This window comes from Aethalodelphis obliquidens, unplaced genomic scaffold (assembly GCF_003676395.1).
Source record: "Aethalodelphis obliquidens isolate GAN/ISIS:26980383/991018 unplaced genomic scaffold, ASM367639v1 scaffold20, whole genome shotgun sequence".
Classification (NCBI taxonomy): Eukaryota; Metazoa; Chordata; class Mammalia; order Artiodactyla; family Delphinidae; genus Aethalodelphis; species Aethalodelphis obliquidens.
In genome coordinates this window covers 24,717,516-24,733,174 of record NW_020837964.1, presented here as the reverse complement: position 1 = coordinate 24,733,174, position 15,659 = coordinate 24,717,516, and the positions used below count along the sequence as shown (strand labels likewise).

Below are 15,659 nucleotides of genomic sequence, written 5' to 3'. Positions count from 1 at the left end.
GAAACCTCTTGCACTCTTGGTGGGAATATAAATTGATACAAGCACTATGGAGAACAGTATGGACATTCATTAAAAAACCAAAACTAGAACTACCATATGATCCAGCAATCCCACTACTGGGTGTATACCCTGAGAAAACCATAATTCAAAAAGACACATGTACCCCAATGTTCATTACAGCACTATTTACAATAGCCAGGACATGGAAACAATCTAAATGTCCATCGATAGAGGAATGGTTAAAGAAGATGTGGTACATGTATACAGTGGAATATTACTTAGCCATAAAAAGAAACGAAATTGGGTCTTTGTAGAGATGTGGATAGACCTAGTGTCTGTCATACAGAGTGAAATAAGTCAGAAAGAGAAAAAAAATATCATATATTAACGCATATATGTGGAATCTAGAAAAATGGTACAGATGAACCTATTTGCAGGGCAGTAATAGAGACACAGATGTAGAAAATGGACATGCGGACCTGGTGGGGACGGAGAGGGTGCGACGAATTGGGAGATCAGGATTGACATATATATGCTACCATGTGTAAAATACATAGCTAGTGGGAACCTGCTGTATTAGCACAGGGAGCTCAGCTTGGTGCTCTGTGATGACCTAGAGAGGTGGGATGGGGGGTGGGGGTGGGAGGGAGGTTCAAGAGGGAGGGGATATATGTATACATGTAGCTGATTCACTTCATTGTACAGCAGAAACTAACACAACATTGTAAAGCAACTATATTCCAGTAAAAAATAAATAAATAATAAAATATATAATCAACAAGGACCTACCACAGGGAACTCTGCTCAATATTCTATAACAATCTAATTGGGAAAAGAATTTGAAAAAGAATAGATACATGTATATGTATAACTGAATCACTTTGTGGTACACCTGAAACTAACACAACATTGTTAATCAACTATACTCCAATATAAAGTAAAAAGTTAAAAAAAAAGAAAGAAAATTCATTCGGGCTGAGAAGCCGTGGTAAACAAACCTTGTTATTTCTTTAATTTGCTACTCCAAACCCAAACTCTGTTTAGATTCTTCACTAGTTAATCACTCAAAGCCTGTTTATTTGTCCTGTTAATTCCTCACAAATTTGTTTCTTTGTCTTAAAAGTATAAAAGCTGCCTGCTTTGGCCATTCCTTAGGTCCTATTTCTATGAGACCTCTATGTGCACAAGTTAAAATTAATTTCTTTTTCTCCTGTTAATCTGTCTTCGTCAATTTTATGATTAGTCCAGCCACAAGAACTCAAGAGGAATAGAGGGGAAAATTTTCCCCTCCCCGACAGTGTGGGTCTGTGTGTGTGTGTTGGAGGGCGTTCCTGCTGTTTGAGATGATTTTACTGAACTTTTCTGAGTGGTCTAACTACAGAAGATTGAGTTTTCATGTACATTTTTATTGAAAATCTATCCATAACCCAATTGTATCCTTTACAAATAAGGAATTGACAACATTGTTTTCATGTAAAACAAATTTGAATAGACAATGTATAAGAGAAGAAGAAATACTGATTGAAAAGTACATATGGAAATATTCTACCTTTCAGCAATCAAATAAATACAAATCCAGCTTCAGTGTTAGAGACAAATGAGCACATGTAAAAATAACAGAACATTTAATATGAGAATGTTTGCAGTAAATGGGCAGTTTTACCCTGATGGTGAGGCAAAAATTGGGGTGCTCTTATCAGAAAATGTCCCCCAATATATCAAACTCTTAAATATTTTTATAACCAACCCTTAATACAGAATCCTACTTCTGTAAATAAACCCTGAGAGCTCAACAAACTAAAAACACCAAAAACAGTCAAAAGTTAAAATGTCCACATTGATATATTGTATAGCCTTATTCAAAATATTGAATACTTGGAAATGACACTTTAAACTGAAAAAAGAGGAGTCGACAAATAAATTGTGGCATGCTTTATATGAAGAAATACTATGTGAGGATTAAATTCATCTTTGTAAAATATTGTAATATCATGGAAACTTTTGTTTTATATTACATGAAAAGATATATATTTTATATGTACACTATTTAATATGATATCAAAATTATTTACAGTTTAAACTATAAACTATGAGAAAAGTATACTGAAAATTTTAATTTTTATCAGTGACTATATCTGTCATTCTGGGTACTCGTTTTTTTCCTATTTTTCTACTTTTTATATCCTAAATATTTTCTCATGAGCACATATCAATTTTTAAAATGAATAAAAATAAATCTCATTAAAATTATTTTTAAGATGAGACTTAGAGTTTGGTAGGATTTTTGAGGGGGATTTATCATTTTATTAAAAACCTAAAATAAGCTAATCACCACCACCTCCCCAAAATGTTGAAAGATGTCATCTGAATAGCATGGATTACTCCTCCAGAAAACTAGATCACATTCTGGCTTCGTTATTATTTTAGAAAACTCACCTTTCAACCATCTGCAATATGGGCCATCATTCATATCGAACTTAATTAGAAAACAGTTTGGAAGTTGGAGAAATTCCTAATTTAAATCAATTAAAGGGAAAGTTGTCAGGTTCGCTTTGGGTTTGCTTATCTCTACTCTCACAGCAGGACTGAAGACATCTGTCTTCCCCAATCTCCTTGTACTCCTCCAGGATTATGTCATAGTGTTCAGTGTGTAAATCTAGGAACTCGTGGTGGCAATTAGCATCTGAGGCTCCTGCCATAGCTGGGAGAAGTCTGGGTAACAAATGAAGGCATCCCAGGATTCCACGCTGAAAATTCTTTGATGGGTGCTTCCATTCACAGTGACATATCTGTAGTTTTGGGGGCCAGGCAACCCTGTGCTGTTGCCCTGTTTCCATTCTGTGTTGAGAGCTCTTCTTCCTTCCCTCACCCATGCCCTAAATCCTATTGTGTCACAGTTAATCTAGTTATCAAATGGAAAAAGCATGTCACATAGTGATTATTTAAGGAGCACATTCCTTTCACTGAATAGATCATTATAGGTTCTTTACCTCTCCATTGCTAAAATAAGATTCCTTGCCTTATCTGTCACTTGCCCATATCCCTGCTGGCTTAAAATGTGCGCTCACTCTCCACCCAACTTAGAGAGAACTACTTTTTGTATAGTAATTTTATCTTCTCGTGCATTCTAAAATTATCATTATCTGCCAAGCACAGGGGATAAGATATATTCTCCAAGGTGATTTTACATAGATAGATAGATAGATAGATTTTTTCCCCCAAAATTAAGGTTCATGGGCATTTATACATCTGCCTCCTCTGAGGCTGTGGTCCATGAGAAGAGTCACCAAGTTTTAATCATCTTTAGTATCCTAAGATATACATGACTCTCAATTTATGACTTAGAATCAATGAATGAATGAATGAAAAAAATAGCTGTCTTGTACTATTTTTGAGTGCAAAAGTGATGGAATTTCTGAAATCTTTCGATAATTTGAGAAAATAATCCAGGATATTTGAAACTATACATACCTTAAAATTCCAGAATATATTATGGTTTATACATAGAATAAATCAAAAGAAATTTCTAAGCAAGAGACTAGAAAGTCTAGACTATATTATAGTAATGCATTAGGATATTTAATGGAAAATCCTAGACTAGGGGTTAGAAGACTCTATTCAGACTTTCTGTCTGTAGTCAAAATAGATGTAAAAGTTAAAACGATTACCCAAGTAATTAGGATGATTAGATTTTCTATTCTCCTCACATACTTTTAATGTGCAGATTTGTCTCCTATCAGACTGTAAACTCTTTAACGTCAAAAATTCCACTTTTCCTTGAGTTTCCAGAATTGCCTCCCTTGGACTGTGTCTTAGTAGGTACTCATTTGGTTAACTGTTGTAAGCTAGCTACCATAGAATGTACAGGCTCCAGAGATCTCAGTTCTCTTGCTCTTTGGTAGTTTCCTCTGGTACCTCAATTGCAGTTTACCAAGGTTCTTTCTGAAGGGCTGGTCCCATGTGGAAGAGCCCAGGGCAGAGAAGAGGACACTGCTAAAACAAGAGGTGTCTAGGGCATACCTTACAGTCAATTTTACAGGTTTAAACTCAACTATGCTTTAAAATTGTCAGACACTTTTTAAATGAAGCCTCCTAGGCTCATATCTAGATATCCTGATTCAATGTTCTTGGACTACAGTCCAGAAAGACACTATTTATTTATTTGTTTGTTATTGAGGTATAATTGACATATGACATTATATTAGTTTCAGGTGTACAACAGTAATGATTTGATATTTGTATATATTGTAAAATGATCACCACAATAAGTCTAGTTAATGTCCATCATATATGTAATGTATATAACGTGCTTTATGACATATATTAAGGAGAAGACATTCTATTGAGATTTTGCTACAATAATAGCTACAGAAAAATAGGAAGACTGAAGGAAGAACCTGCTGTTCCCTTCTGCACAGGTCACTGAGGAACCCATGGAGAGGGGAAAGAGAGGGGTGCCTGGTAATGACCAGAGAGAGGACCCCCTGGATGCCATCTGGCATGAGGAGTCTGATATGAGAGAGAGAGAGAAAAAGAGAGAGACAAAGAAATAAAGAGAGAGAGAGAGGGGCTACCAGCCCAGGTTTCATGAGGGAGGGACAGGTGGGGTCCAAAGAGGTCACAGCACTTGGGAGTCATTGCATCAGAGCCTGCACCATGTCCTTCACCAGCACATCACCATCTTCTCCCTGTTGACTGTCAGCTGGGCAGCTCCAGTGGACGGGGCATTCCAGGGTCAGTGGGACCAGTCTCCCACTGGTCAGTGTCCTTCCTGCAAACCTGTACCCACTATAGGCCCCACAAGGGACACAACCCAGGTTGGCAATGGCAGTCACTTTCTGCACCACAACATTGTTACTCTGACAGGTGTCTGGCAGCTTGAGCTCCTCTGTGACCTCATTCATGCCTGTCAGCTTTCCCTGTTCCTGAACTCATTCTCACTCGTGGACACAGAGCCATCAGTTCCCCAGTGGCCAGATGGAGACATAGAACTCTTGGGTTTTGTTCACAGCTGGAAGCCTGGCCACCTAGGTTGAGTCACAGAAATTAATGTCCATGACAGCGGTGGCAGATTCTCTGAGTGCTTAGGGCTCGATTTCAGGATGTTAATGCCAGCAGGAAGTTCAGGGCATGCTCACATGAAGGCCCTTGACAGGGGTATCAGAGCTGTTAAGGAAGTAAATGTGCACAGCCACTACGTGGGAGTCCCGGGAGAAAGGCTGGCTGCTGAAGATGTAGCCCACAGATAGCCCCTCACCAGCTAAAAGGTGCAGCAGCTCCTGCCTCCCAACACCCAATACTGGAATCGGGAGTGAGGGCACGGCGGGGGCAGAGTCTGTGTCAGGCCCTGTAGGTCAGCAGCCCGACTGCTAGACACAACCCTGGGAGGAGAGACAGGTTGGATATTGGGAGGAGTGAAGTCCTCTAGATTGAGCAGGGAGATCTCCTTGGCTGCAGGGGCACTTTTGCCACTGGTTTTTTGTTTGTTTTTTGGTTATCCTCTAGGAGGCAGGTTCCATCTGCTCTTCCTCAGACCCTGCTGCCTCTCAGACTTTGATGAACTATTGATGGAATCACTGTTGTCATCTGAGAAGGAGCCTGAGCACTTTCTTCCTCTTCACCTTCTTCTCACCTTCCTCCTCACTCTGATCACTCTCACTGCTCTTCCCCTTCCCCTCATCCTCATCCTGGTCTTCATTTTTGAACTCACTGCTAGACTCCCTGGAGCTGCTATTGCTGCTGCTCTTACTGTATGATTCACTCTTAAACTGGTGGTCGCTGCCTGTAGACTGTGAGCTCTGAGTCCCCCTCAGAGGCTAAGTAGAAAGGTTTCTCCTTCTTCTTCTTCTTCCTCTTCCTCCCCCTCCCCTCCCCTCCCCTCCCCCTCCCCCTCCCTTCGCCTCCCCTCCCTCCTCTCCCCCTCCGCTTCCCCTTCCCCTCCCCCTCCCCCTCCCCCTCCTCTCCTCCTCCTCCTCCTCTTCCTCCTCCTCCTTCTTCTTCTTCTCCTGATTTGATCATGTGGTCCATTCACATATCTCCAAGTTGTACAAAGATAGATCCGGGGTTTCCTCCGGCCAGTCTGTGAGTTCCTGGTAGCCTGCGGCCTTGGCATTGAGCAGATGAGACAGTGAGCCCATCTGTAAGTGATCCTGGTCTTTGAAGAATAATTCCAAGACTGGGAGTGGTTTGGGTGCCATGAAGAGTGTCTTGGCATGGCAGCTGAGGGCCCCACACTGCTCCAAAGGGACCATAAATTGCTGGGTGAAGTGCGCCTGGTTTCTGATATCACAGTTCTTGTTGTACACGGCCAGACTCAGTACATACATGCTCAGCAGTTTGGTCTACTTAGAGTTGGTCAGGTAAAGCTTGGCCAACCAGGTTGATGACCTGCAGGTTGAAGATGTCCTCCTCTGCTGTGAAGGACTTGGCTGTTTTTCTCAGGACGTCAGGTGCAATCCTAGAGACATGCTCACAGTACTCACTGAAGAGCCACAGGATGCTGGCTCGTGCCATGGCCACCTGGATGTTTTCTGATCTTTGCCCAGTGTTTGATGATCTCATGTTGTGCTGGGTCTATCTGCAGCAGCTTCTTCATGATGACCACTGACTCTGTGACCACGAGCTCATCACAGTGGGACAGTAGCTGCACCAGGTCATTGCAGCAGATGTCACCCACTCGGCCTATGTTAGTTGCCCAGCGTCTAGTGGCTTGGACCGTGGCTGCCACAAAATCCCTGTCTGTGCTGTGAATGTAGGTCTGGCATTCCCGTAGGAAAGTTATGGATGTTAGTCTCATTTGCCAGGTTGGTCAGTGCTTCTAGCTTCAGGATCTTATCTGGGTGGGGTTGATGGGCCTGATGTAGAAAGTCTTCTAGGAGGGCTCAAACATGTCTGGGCATAGTGGACATGGTGGCCACATTCTGGAGCACCATGTACTGCACCTCACTGCAGGGAGAGAATGGGTCAGAGGTACTTGGGCCCCTCAGTTGGAGCAAGGGGCAGCAGGTAGGGGGAGAAGGGAGGTGGGCCAAATAGGAGGGAGGGAAGGATAAGTGGGAGGAGGGCACCAGTAGGTAGAGGATATCAGTGGGAGAAGGACAGGACTGGAGTCAGTACGGGGGTAGGTGAACTAGGGTGTGGAGGTTGGAGGGGGTGTGATACACTCAGAGTCCTGGAGAAGCCTTTTTTTTTTGAGAGCACAAAATATTTTATTTAACAACTTACAGTGTAACAATTTGCATTTAGGAAAAATAGCTCCTCCCTTAAAGGAAGCTTCTTGAATCAAAAGCTGCTGGCAGTTTGGGAATTCCCTGGCGGTCCAGTCATTAGGACTCTGTGCTTTCACTGCCGAGGGCTGGGGTTCAGTCCCATGCTGGGAACTAAGATCTCACAAGTTGCGCAGCCAAGAAAAAGAAAAAGAAAAAGAAAACTTGCTGGTGGTCGACACAGAGAGCAATGGGCAGGGCTGGACTGGAGGAAGCCGAGGGAGCCAGGAGGGCCTCAGGTCCCAGGAATCACACTCAGCGCTGACGAAGGGAAATAAGAGGCTGCGCGTCATAAAGCCCAGCCTTTCTCAAGGTGGCAAGAACAAATGGATCCATTCCTACAAGTCTGTGAAACCTCGTGGATAACGTTCTGTGGGTCTCTCCTAGATGATCAAGTGAACCAGAAAAATGGGAAGGACCTGTGCTAATTCCACATTTACACGATTCCCACACGTAGAATTAAAATACCCAGTACACTAGGTCCCCCCAGCAGAACCTACAGACAACATTTCCTAATGATTTTTATAAATATTTAAATCTTTTTTTCAGTCTCTTTAGACTTAACAAGAATGTTAATAGTTTTCGGCACCGTGGATGAAGCGTTAAAGCTCTGAGTCCAATAAGAGGAGGTCATTTTTTTGAGGTTTAATATGGCTGATAGTCAACATGCTAACTACTGAAGATCTTAGAGTGGAAAAAATTTGATGCGCATATACGATGAACAATACGTGATGGACAGTACATAGTAGACAATACGGACGGAACGGGTGGTACCTGGGAGGAGGGAGAAGGGGCGGAGCCTAGAGATAACAGGAAGATGGCGCCAGGCGGGCCGGAGCTTTATTGAGGGAGCGCTGGACTACGGCGCCGCAAGCCCTCAGGCCTCTAGACTGTGTTAAAGAGACGCCTGTCCCTCAGGCTAGGCTTTAAGATGAACAAAGGAGCCTCATTCACGTAAATTCCGGGCACTTCTGGAGGTGCCACCTGTGCGCTGAGCCCTGCGGCGGGTGAGTGGCCTCCGAGCCGTTTAAGTGTTGTTTCTCAGGGTCTTGAGGATGGGAGCCCCCTTGGTTTTGAAAACTAGATGTTTTGGGAGCTTGTCTCTCAGGTGCAGGTCTTAAAAGCTGGGGTCCAAACCCTTTTCTCCTTAGGGAGGAGCATGGATTTCGAGTTCCCTCAGGGTGTGGGTTGCGCCACCGCACGTGGGGTTTATGGAGCAATTGTGCCTCCGACTCTGGTGGCCTCTTCGACGGGGGGCCTTGCCTCATTGGCTGGAGGTGAAGGAGTCACTGAGACTCCGTTTTTAGGTGTCGTTCCCCTCCCTCCGGAAGTTGTTCTGTATATAGCTGCGGATTCAGCGTGTCTGTGGGAGTAGGTGAGTTCTGGGTTTTTCTACGGTGGCGTTCTGAAGCCAGGACGGTGCTGGAGGCTGGGAGTCTGAAATGAGAGTGAGGGGCCTACGCATTTTTTTTTTTTTTTTTTTGCGGTACGCGGGCCTGTCACCACTGCGGCCTCTCCCGTTGCGGAGCACAGGCTCCGGATGTGCAGGCTCAGCGGCCATGGCTCACGGGCCCAGCCGCTCCACGGCACGCGTGATCCCCCCGGACCGGGTCACGAACCCGCGTCCCCTGCATCGGCAGGCAGACTCCCAACCACTGCGCCACCAGGGAAGCCCAGGGCCTACGCATTTTAAACAAGCATCAGCTGTTCTTTATGTCTAGGTGGTTCATTGACCACAGACTGAGAAACTGCCCTGAGGAGTATCACTTGTTCCACCTCTCCTGCCCCCTCGTAATCGCTCAGGCACGTAATCCGTCCTCTCTAGAGTAATATCTAGAATTTGGGGTGTGGTCTTGGCCAGGTAATCTTGCAAAACAACACAATGGGACCATCAATGTGATGTTCTAGTTCTAGCTCCAAAGAATTTTCTTTGAAGTTATTTTCTTGTCTCCTCACCATGGATACCTGCCCTCCCGTCACCATAATAATCCATGTCCCATGAAGCACATTCAGGCGTTACCTAAAGAAGTAAAGTGGTGATGAATTTCTGGATCCCTTTGGGGTGCCGTCTCAACTTATGCTTGGTTTGTGGGCTTTGGCATGTTTTAACGCTCCAACAATGAGCTCTAGAACGGTCCAAAGGCACAGGGCTTCTCAGCATCTTGGCGCTGACCTGAAAGAAATCACAAGTAGCAAATGAGGAAGAGTTTTAAAACAATGTGTTCTAAATACAGCAACAATATGTGTGTATATATTTGTAAATGCATAGGAAAATTTTTTTGAAAAACATGCACACTCTGGCTACACCCAGGGATGGGTACTAGAACTGGGGGTTAGTCAAAGTGGCCTTTATTATTATCACAGTTTTCTGTCAGTGTTATTTATTTCAACATTTCTTTCAAGTTGCTTTGGTTTTGTTTTACAATTGGCACATTTTCAAGTACATCTTGAGTGTATATTTTTAAAGTTGGCAGTAATGTTAATACATTTTAAAATATTTTACTTGTCTGTAGCCTAATAATAACAATATTATAACAAGAAATAGCCCTATCACAAAAACTATTTTTTGATAGAAAAGGTGAGAGGATTACAATGAAAGATTCTCTACTCCTTAAGGTGTATGTATATTAGGCAGAATTCTCTCCCATTATGATAGTGTCCCCATTTAAGCCTGTTTCGAGAAAATATCTATAGAAATTTCCTGTGAGCATTTTTGGAAGAGAGCTTTTTTTTTCCATGTGTCACCTGTAAGGAGGTGGGGTAGTTCTTGTCTGAAGTACAGAATCTCTGAATGACCCACAATTATGTACAATGTATGGATAGATGAATGTTTGGGGTATAGGAATAGATTAGTAAATTGTTAGAAAACAAAACACCTTGACAGAGGTGATGTTACATACACATATATACCATGACATCGTGATACCCATGTGTTTCTTCATCACAGTGGGACACTCTTTCTTAGCTGGAATTTACCTAGCAAGTGACAGTTGACAGCTGAAGAGTAGAATATAAACAGCGTGATCACTGTAGCATGGGGTGGGGAGAGAGAGGGAGAGAAGACACTGAGTATGGCATTCAGGTTAAAGCAGCAGGTCTGAACCTTGGCTGCACATCATAACTGCCGAGGGAGCTTTTAAAAAGACATAGTGGAGCCCCACTCTCATAGATTCTGATTTAATGGCCTGAGATGGGGCTCAGGCAATATTAGTTTTAGAAGCTCTCCATCTGATTCTCATGTGTAAGCAGGGTTGAAAATCACTAGAATAGAGAGAAAAAAATCTATAGCGGTGGTGGTGAAGTGTACTGGTAAAGCAGACATGGGTAGCAATTGATAAACACTTCGAACTTGAATATTTTGATCAATTGTAAGATCAGGCCTAAGTAATGCTAGTAAGGATTCAGAAACATGAAAGAAACCAGTTGTAGGGCACACCAGGGCAGCACAATACTTTGGAACACATTGAAAAGAAGAAGAAAGACCAGATTAGAATAGAGACAATTTATTCATTCCAGAACCCGGACAGGATTATTTCTAAGAATTTTGTATTTAAGTTTAATCAATAACTACTCAAATGTAGATGTCTTACCTAACTCTTCATCCCAGGCTGAATACATACATACATACAGTAATTTCCATGCTCAAGTATTTAGTCCACACAGCCTAACCAATGCTCAGTGAGGTGCTAGTTTGGTAATCACACCGACAAATAGTTGAGATGGATGATTCCATCTTCATTATTGAAAGCACAGTCTTAGGACTATATCATGCAAGTGTTGTCCTACAATTCTTTGTTTAAAGTATGTTTATCATCTGTTCTACCCTGGCCTTCAGGGGTACATCTGTCTTCTCCCTTCCCCCTTCCATTGTTCAGTTGGCTGGGAAGGCTAGATTTGGGGCTTCACTCTCTGGGTATATCAAATTGTTTGCATGCATATCATAATCTTAGTAGAAATCTCTGAATGCATGAGAATTTTAGAAATGTATGCTACTATTAACAAAATAAACAAATAAAGAATTTGCTAGGCCCCAGAACCTAGCATACTGTTCATAACTTGGATGATTTTCTGTGTTATGAAATAATGGACAAGTACCTTTTTAAAATTTTGATTTTCTAATCTCTTTTATACATCTTCATTGATTCTGTGGAGTTTGTTATTTAAACACTCTTCCTTTTATTTGCTGCTTTATTTTTAACTTTACTCCCTTTTGAAATCATCCTGGAGTCCAGCATGAAGTTCTTTTTTTTTTTTTTAAACACCTTTATTGGAGTATAATTGCTTTACAATGTTGTGTTAGTTTCTGCTGTATGACAAAGTGAATCAGCTATATGTATACATATATCCCCATATCCCTTCCCTCTTGCGTCTCCCTCCCACCCTCCCTATCCCACCCCTCTAGGAGGACACAGAGCACGGAGCTGATCTCCCTGTGCTATGTGGCTGCTTCCCACTAGCTATCTATTTTACATTCATTTGGTAGTGTATATATGTCAGTGCTATTCGCTCACTGTCTCACTTCGTCCCAGCTTACCCTTCCCCCTTCCCAGGTCCTCAAGTCCGTTCTCTGTGTCTGTGTCTTTATTTCTGTCCTGCTCCTAGGTTCATTAGAACCATTTTTTTTTTTAGATTCTATATATATGTGTTAGCATATGGTATTTGTTTTTGTCTTTCTGACTTACTTCACTCTATGGCAGTCTCTAGGTTCCATCCACCTCACTACAGATAACTCAATTTCGTTTCTTTTTATGGCTGAGTAATATTTCATTGTATATATATGCCACACCTTCTTTATCCATTCATCTGTCGATGGACACCTAGGTTGTTTCCGTCTCCTGGCTATTGTAAATAGTGCTGCAATGAACATTGTGGTAAACAGCATGAAGTTTTTGGATTAGTTATTTTTGGGGTGTTGTTATTTTAAATTGTAATGTTAACATTTTGATAGCATATTCACTAGATAATAACCAAATACATCCAATAATATTTTTGGCTTAGAAGGCTTATATTTTCAGGAGCAAGGTGAGGCTTATCAGAAGGTCAATGATGATTTCATCTGGAAAAATTCAATATATTTTTTCTAGGATTTTATTGACTGTTGTGACTAAGTTAACTGTCTTGTTCATTCAATCTGTTAAAAAACACTTTAAAATACTGAGAATTAGATATGCATTTTTGTTGTTGTCGAGGGAGGAGAGATTAAAAGATTTTACAGTCAAAAAACAAACTAAAGAAATATAAATGTTCTTTTTCTCTTTATCATATAATTACAAAGTTGTTTTGTGACAGCCATCAATAATAAATTTTAAACTCGAAAATGCTCAGCTTTTTGGTTCAGAAAACAATATGTTTTTATCTTCTGCAATTTCATCTGAAAATATATCTAGGGAGAAAACCAGGTAATTTCTTTTCCTAAGGGAATGAAGATTACTGCACATCCTTTCTAAGAATCTCATTGACTTTTCTTATTATCTGAAGATAATTTTCAAAGTTATGTCTAATAACTGTCTGTAAATAAATCCCAGAAATTGTATTTATTAAAACCTCTATCAAAAGTCATTCTTAATTATTTTAATAATACTATTATTTATTAAGTATTAGTCTTAATACCTAGAGTACACTTTAGCAATTTTTACAGTTTTATTTAAAGAAAGATAACCTATATTTAATTCAGGCAATAAAACATCATTGGAGGTGAGACAGTGGTGGTCAGCATATGAAGCTTGACTGTAAGGAGTTTGCATTTTGAACCTAGAACAGTTACTGGCACATATTTGACACTCAATAAATAGGATGTAAAGAAGGAAGGAGAAAGAGTTCTTCTGCTGTCACTTTCTATCTGGGATATATTTTTTTCTTTTTTCCAAAACATGCATATCTGAGGCTTATTACATGTATCTATATGATAAGGCTCTATTGTCCAAAGTTTTTGTTATATTTTACTAGAAATGCCATTTTTTTGCAGATATTTTGTGGTATCAGATATAAAGAAAAAGAGATTCTAAAAAGTCTTTTCTGTCTTATTTCCATAGCTAGTCCTGAGAGAGTAGTAATTTTATTTTATTTATTTAGAGGTAACAATAAATATGATTTCTGTCAATTGTGAGGTAGAAAGAGATCATATGTGGTGGTTTCACACATAAGCAGTTATTTCTGGATTTAAAATAAAAACAAATAGATCAACTTCAGTAGTACTGTTGAGCACATAGCTGCATTTTAAAAGTTCAGAGAATCAATTGAGTGTCCGTTTATCAAAATTGTATGATTTTTTTTCCTTGGATTTAAAAGCTGGACTAGGCATATCATGAAAGCAGACATTTTGATGAAGATTACAAAAAGATTTAGACAAGAAATGTTTAAGCAAATGAAAAATTGTGTTTCTGAATCAATAAGAGCAATAACAAGAAAAATTCCAAATACAGATAAATGAGGTTTTATTTCATGCCTTCAATCAAGTATGCTGTCTGTACAGTTTAAGGAGCCTTTCATTTTTTTTGAACTGGTTTACCAATTTATAATAGAAAGTGGAATTTAGACTGGGTCTACAGAACACTGTCAATGAGTATGATTGATGAAAACGGTTCCTGAAATTTAGAGCTTTCTCCTCTTCCTTAACTATTTATTTTGTGTCTATTTATTGTATCAGTACAGACTCAGAGTCCTAATTTATTAAATAGAGTATAATCTAAATAATTATGATTTATTTTGATGCTAAAATTTTCCCCGAACGGGAGCTCCGTCAGTTTGCTCCTGTGTCCTTTTGACAAGTCTCCATCATTTCTTGTATGTCTTTAACTTATAACTTAAGTATTATTATATGACTTCATGTATAGCATAAGACCTTGCTGTGGTTTACTTCTCTTGCCTCTTTACTGGCCTTTGTAATATTGTTGTTATGCATTTAGCTTCTAAATATATTATAAACCTCCCAATACATTGTTACTATTTTTTACTACACACATTCAATTAATTTTATAGAGATTAAAAGGAAGAGAAAGTATGTTATAATTATATATTTATAATGTCTGGTGTCCTTAATTGCTTTATGTAGCTACCTGTTTCCATCTGGTATTATTTTCCTTCTGCATGAAGGACCTTTTAGCATTTACTGCAGCACAGGTCTGCTGGTGATGAATTCTTTTAGCCTTAGATGTCTAAGAAAGTCTTTATTTCATCTTCATTTTTGAAGGCTTATTTTACTATGTTGTCAATTCTAGGTTGATAGTGTTTTCTTTTAGTAGAGTAGTTGCTCCACTTTCCTCTGACTTGCATTGCTTCTGATGAGAAATCTATCATTCTTATCTTCATTCTTTTATTCAAAACATATCACTTTTCTCCAGCTGCTTTTAAGATTTTCTCTTTATCACTGTTTTTAAGCAGTTTAAGATGAGCTTTTGTGTTGTTTTCTGTACTTGGGATTTGTTGAGCTTCTTGGATCTGTGGAATTGTAGTTTTCATCAAACCTGGAACAATTACGGCCATTATTTCCTCAAGTCTTTTTTTTTCTACCTCCTGCCCTGAGTTGTTTTCCTTTGACTCCAGTTACACATGTGGTAGCCCACTTGAAGTTGTCCCCCAGCTCACTGATGATACATTCACTTTTTTCACAGTCTTCATACTCCCCGTGTTTCATTTTGGGTAGATTCTGTTGCTGTGTATTCAAGTTCACCAATCTTTTCTTCTGAAGCACCCCCTGTTTTCAATCCAAACAAGTGTGTTTCATGTCCGACATTGTAGTTTTCACATTTAGAAGTTCAATTTATTTTTCATATCATTCATGTCTCTACTTATGTTTAATATTTCCCCTTTCATCTTGGAATATAGAAATATAATAGTAACAGTTTTAATGTCCTTATTTAATAATTCTATTATCTGGGTCATTTCTCAGTCTGTTTCTATTGATTGGTTTTTCTCCTCCTGGGTCATACTTTCCTGATTCTTAGCTTACCTCATAGTTTTTGATGGAATGCCAGGCATCGTGATTTTAACTTTGTTGCTGCTGAATATTTTTGTATGTCTATAAATATTCTTGAGCTTCCTTCTGGAGCACAGTTATGTTACTGAGAAATCCTTTTGAGATTGCTTCTAAACTATGTTAAGTAGCATTAGATTAGACTAATCTACATCTAATTTTGCCCCACTACTGAGATATTCTGAGTTTTCTAAGTACTCTATTGGATTTGCTGTGAATTAAGAGTTTTGTTTCCTTTCTGATTGCATGATACTTTCCCTGCCCTCAAGTTGTTTCCCTTAAATGTGTGTTTGTCAGTCATGAGATGAAGATTTGAGGAAATGCTCTGCTGACCTTTATTGTTTTATTTCTGTGCAGATCCTGTCTCTCCAGTATTTTGACCTGTAAACCTTTCACATCTTGGCCTGCTTCTTTTAATCACC

The 15,659-nt window shown here is 40.0% G+C and overlaps 1 pseudogene; it reads right to left on the bottom strand.

The window, feature by feature from the left end:
• Nucleotides 1–6,014: 6,014 nt before the first annotated feature.
• LOC113627396 (AP-3 complex subunit beta-2-like) lies at nucleotides 6,015–8,533 on the bottom strand (annotated as a pseudogene).
• Between the last annotated feature and the right edge of the window lie 7,126 nt (nucleotides 8,534–15,659).